Source organism: Pristis pectinata, chromosome 13 (assembly GCF_009764475.1).
Source record: "Pristis pectinata isolate sPriPec2 chromosome 13, sPriPec2.1.pri, whole genome shotgun sequence".
Taxonomy (NCBI): domain Eukaryota; kingdom Metazoa; phylum Chordata; class Chondrichthyes; order Rhinopristiformes; family Pristidae; genus Pristis; species Pristis pectinata.
This window is the reverse complement of record NC_067417.1, coordinates 53,945,257-53,951,256: the sequence shown is the minus strand read 5'-3', so window position 1 is coordinate 53,951,256 and position 6,000 is coordinate 53,945,257.

Below are 6,000 nucleotides of genomic sequence, written 5' to 3'. Positions count from 1 at the left end.
ACCCTAACCCTAACCCTAACCCTAACCCTAACCCTAACCCTAACCCTAACCCTAACCCTAACCCTAACCCTAACCCTAACCCTAACCCTAACCCTAACCCTAACCCTAACCCTAACCCTAACCCTAACCCTAACCCTAACCCTAACCCTAACCCTAACCCTAACCCTAACCCTAACCCTAACCCTAACCCTAACCCTAACCCTAACCCTAACCCTAACCCTAACCCTAACCCTAACCCTAACCCTAACCCTAACCCTAACCCTAACCCTAACCCTAACCCTAACCCTAACCCTAACCCTAACCCTAACCCTAACCCTAACCCTAACCCTAACCCTAACCCTAACCCTAACCCTAACCCTAACCCTAACCCTAACCCTAACCCTAACCCTAACCCTAACCCTAACCCTAACCCTAACCCTAACCCTAACCCTAACCCTAACCCTAACCCTAACCCTAACCCTAACCCTAACCCTAACCCTAACCCTAACCCTAACCCTAACCCTAACCCTAACCATAACCCTAACCATAACCCTAACCCTAACCCTAACCCTAACCCTAACCCTAACCCTAACCCTAACCCTAACCCTAACCCTAACCCTAACCCTAACCCTAACCCTAACCCTAACCCTAACCCTAACCCTAACCCTAACCCTAACCCTAACCCTAACCCTAACCCTAACCCTAACCCTAACCCTAACCCTAACCCTAACCCTAACCCTAACCCTAACCCTAACCCTAACCCTAACCCTAACCCTAACCCTAACCCTAACCCTAACCCTAACCCTAACCCTAACCCTAACCCTAACCCTAACCCTAACCCTAACCCTAACCCTAACCCTAACCCTAACCCTAACCCTAACCCTAACCCTAACCCTAACCCTAACCCTAACCCTAACCCTAACCCTAACCCTAACCCTAACCCTAACCCTAACCCTAACCCTAACCCTAACCCTAACCCTAACCCTAACCCTAACCCTAACCCTAACCCTAACCCTAACCCTAACCCTAACCCTAACCCTAACCCTAACCCTAACCCTAACCCTAACCCTAACCCTAACCCTAACCCTAACCCTAACCCTAACCCTAACCCTAACCTAACCCTAACCCTAACCCTAACCCTAACCCTAACCCTAACCCTAACCTAACCCTAACCCTAACCCTAACCCTAACCCTAACCCTAACCCTAACCCTAACCCTAACCCTAACCCTAACCCTAACCCTAACCCTAACCCTAACCCTAACCCTAACCCTAACCCTAACCCTAACCCTAACCCTAACCCTAACCCTAACCCTAACCCTAACCCTAACCCTAACCCTAACCCTAACCCTAACCCTAACCCTAACCCTAACCCTAACCCTAACCCTAACCCTAACCCTAACCCTAACCCTAACCCTAACCCTAACCCTAACCCTAACCCTAACCCTAACCCTAACCCTAACCCTAACCCTAACCCTAACCCTAACCCTAACCCTAACCCTAACCCTAACCCTAACCCTAACCTAACCCTAACCCTAACCCTAACCCTAACCCTAACCCTAACCCTAACCCTAACCCTAACCCTAACCCTAACCCTAACCCTAACCCTAACCCTAACCCTAACCCTAACCCTAACCCTAACCCTAACCCTAACCCTAACCCTAACCCTAACCCTAACCCTAACCCTAAACCCTAACCCTAACCCTAACCCTAACCCTAACCCTAACCCTAACCCTAACCCTAACCCTAACCCTAACCCTAACCCTAACCCTAACCCTAACCCTAACCCTAACCCTAACCCTAACCCTAACCCTAACCCTAACCCTAACCCTAACCCTAACCCTAACCCTAACCCTAACCCTAACCCTAACCCTAACCCTAACCCTAACCCTAACCCTAACCCTAACCCTAACCCTAACCCTAACCCTAACCCTAACCCTAACCCTAACCCTAACCCTAACCCTAACCCTAACCCTAACCCTAACCCTAACCCTAACCCTAACCCTAACCCTAACCCTAACCCTAACCCTAACCCTAACCCTAACCCTAACCCTAACCCTAACCCTAACCCTAACCCTAACCCTAACCCTAACCCTAACCCTAACCCTAACCCTAACCCTAACCCTAACCCTAACCCTAACCCTAACCCTAACCCTAACCCTACCCTAACCCTAACCCTAACCCTAACCCTAACCCTAACCCTAACCCTAACCCTAACCCTAACCCTAACCCTAACCCTAACCCTAACCCTAACCCTAACCCTAACCCTAACCCTAACCCTAACCCTAACCCTAACCCTAACCCTAACCCTAACCCTAACCCTAACCCTAACCCTAACCCTAACCCTAACCCTAACCCTAACCCTAACCCTAACCCTAACCCTAACCCTAACCCTAACCCTAACCCTAACCCTAACCCTAACCCTAACCCTAACCCTAACCCTAACCCTAACCCTAACCCTAACCCTAACCCTAACCCTAACCCTAACCCTAACCCTAACCCTAACCCTAACCCTAACCCTAACCCTAACCCTAACCCTAACCCTAACCCTAACCCTAACCCTAACCCTAACCCTAACCCTAACCCTAACCCTAACCCTAACCCTAACCCTAACCCTAACCCTAACCCTAACCCTAACCCTAACCCTAACCCTAACCCTAACCCTAACCCTAACCCTAACCCTAACCCTAACCCTAACCCTAACCCTAACCCTAACCCTAACCCTAACCCTAACCCTAACCCTAACCCTAACCCTAACCCTAACCCTAACCCTAACCCTAACCCTAACCCTAACCCTAACCCTAACCCTAACCCTAACCCTAACCCTAACCCTAACCCTAACCCTAACCCTAACCCTAACCCTAACCCTAACCCTAACCCTAACCCTAACCCTAACCCTAACCCTAACCCTAACCCTAACCCTAACCCTAACCCTAACCCTAACCCTAACCCTAACCCTAACCCTAACCCTAACCCTAACCCTAACCCTAACCCTAACCCTAACCCTAACCCTAACCCTAACCCTAACCCTAACCCTAACCCTAACCCTAACCCTAACCCTAACCCTAACCCTAACCCTAACCCTAACCCTAACCCTAACCCTAACCCTAACCCTAACCCTAACCCTAACCCTAACCCTAACCCTAACCCTAACCCTAACCCTAACCCTAACCCTAACCCTAACCCTAACCCTAACCCTAACCCTAACCCTAACCCTAACCCTAACCCTAACCCTAACCCTAACCCTAACCCTAACCCTAACCCTAACCCTAACCCTAACCCTAACCCTAACCCTAACCCTAACCCTAACCCTAACCCTAACCCTAACCCTAACCCTAACCCTAACCCTAACCCTAACCCTAACCCTAACCCTAACCCTAACCCTAACCCTAACCCTAACCCTAACCCTAACCCTAACCCTAACCCTAACCCTAACCCTAACCCTAACCCTAACCCTAACCCTAACCCTAACCCTAACCCTAACCCTAACCCTAACCCTAACCCTAACCCTAACCCTAACCCTAACCCTAACCCTAACCCTAACCCTAACCCTAACCCTAACCCTAACCCTAACCCTAACCCTAACCCTAACCCTAACCCTAACCCTAACCCTAACCCTAACCCTAACCCTAACCCTAACCCTAACCCTAACCCTAACCCTAACCCTAACCCTAACCCTAACCCTAACCCTAACCCTAACCCTAACCCTAACCCTAACCCTAACCCTAACCCTAACCCTAACCCTAACCCTAACCCTAACCCTAACCCTAACCCAAACCCTAACCCTAACCCTAACCCTAACCCTAACCCTAACCCTAACCCTAACCCTAACCCTAACCCTAACCCTAACCCTAACCCTAACCCTAACCCTAACCCTAACCCTAACCCTAACCCTAACCCTAACCCTAACCCTAACCCTAACCCTAACCCTAACCCTAACCCTAACCCTAACCCTAACCCTAACCCTAACCCTAACCCTAACCCTAACCCTAACCCTAACCCTAACCCTAACCCTAACCCTAACCCTAACCCTAACCCTAACCCTAACCCTAACCCTAACCCTAACCCTAACCCTAACCCTAACCCTAACCCTAACCCTAACCCTAACCTAACCCTAACCCTAACCCTAACCCTAACCCTAACCCTAACCCTAACCCTAACCCTAACCCTAACCCTAACCCTAACCCTAACCCTAACCCTAACCCTAACCCTAACCCTAACCCTAACCCTAACCCTAACCCTAACCCTAACCCTAACCCTAACCCTAACCCTAACCCTAACCCTAACCCTAACCCTAACCCTAACCCTAACCCTAACCCTAACCCTAACCCTAACCCTAACCCTAACCCTAACCCTAACCCTAACCCTAACCCTAACCCTAACCCTAACCCTAACCCTAACCCTAACCCTAACCCTAACCCTAACCCTAACCCTAACCCTAACCCTAACCCTAACCCTAACCCTAACCCTAACCCTAACCCTAACCCTAACCCTAACCCTAACCCTAACCCTAACCCTAACCCTAACCCTAACCCTAACCCTAACCCTAACCCTAACCCTAACCCTAACCCTAACCCTAACCCTAACCCTAACCCTAACCCTAACCCTAACCCTAACCCTAACCCTAACCCTAACCCTAACCCTAACCCTAACCCTAACCCTAACCCTAACCCTAACCCTAACCCTAACCCTAACCCTAACCCTAACCCTAACCCTAACCCTAACCCTAACCCTAACCCTAACCCTAACCCTAACCCTAACCCTAACCCTAACCCTAACCCTAACCCTAACCCTAACCCTAACCCTAACCCTAACCCTAACCCTAACCCTAACCCTAACCCTAACCCTAACCCTAACCCTAACCCTAACCCTAACCCTAACCCTAACCCTAACCCTAACCCTAACCCTAACCCTAACCCTAACCCTAACCCTAACCCTAACCCTAACCCTAACCCTAACCCTAACCCTAACCCTAACCCTAACCCTAACCCTAACCCTAACCCTAACCCTAACCCTAACCCTAACCCTAACCCTAACCCTAACCCTAACCCTAACCCTAACCCTAACCCTAACCCTAACCCTAACCCTAACCCTAACCCTAACCCTAACCCTAACCCTAACCCTACCCTAACCCTAACCCTAACCCTAACCCTAACCCTAACCCTAACCCTAACCCTAACCCTAACCCTAACCCTAACCCTAACCCTAACCCTAACCCTAACCCTAACCCTAACCCTAACCCTAACCCTAACCCTAACCCTAACCCTAACCCTAACCCTAACCCTAACCCTAACCCTAACCCTAACCCTAACCCTAACCCTAACCCTAACCCTAACCCTAACCCTAACCCTAACCCTAACCCTAACCCTAACCCTAACCCTAACCCTAACCCTAACCCTAACCCTAACCCTAACCCTAACCCTAACCCTAACCCTAACCCTAACCCTAACCCTAACCCTAACCCTAACCCTAACCCTAACCCTAACCCTAACCCTAACCCTAACACTAACCCTAACCCTAACCCTAACCCTAACCCTAACCCTAACCCTAACCCTAACCCTAACCCTAACCCTAACCCTAACCCTAACCCTAACCCTAACCCTAACCCTAACCCTAACCCTAACCCTAACCCTAACCCTAACCCTAACCCTAACCCTAACCCTAACCCTAACCCTAACCCTAACCCTAACCCTAACCCTAACCCTAACCCTAACCCTAACCCTAACCCTAACCCTAACCCTAACCCTAACCCTAACCCTAACCCTAACCCTAACCCTAACCCTAACCCTAACCCTAACCCTAACCCTAACCCTAACCCTAACCCTAACCCTAACCCTAACCCTAACCCTAACCCTAACCCTAACCCTAACCCTAACCCTAACCCTAACCCTAACCCTAACCCTAACCCTAACCCTAACCCTAACCCTAACCCTAACCCTAACCCTAACCCTAACCCTAACCCTAACCCTAACCCTAACCCTAACCCTAACCCTAACCCTAACCCTAACCCTAACCCTAACCCT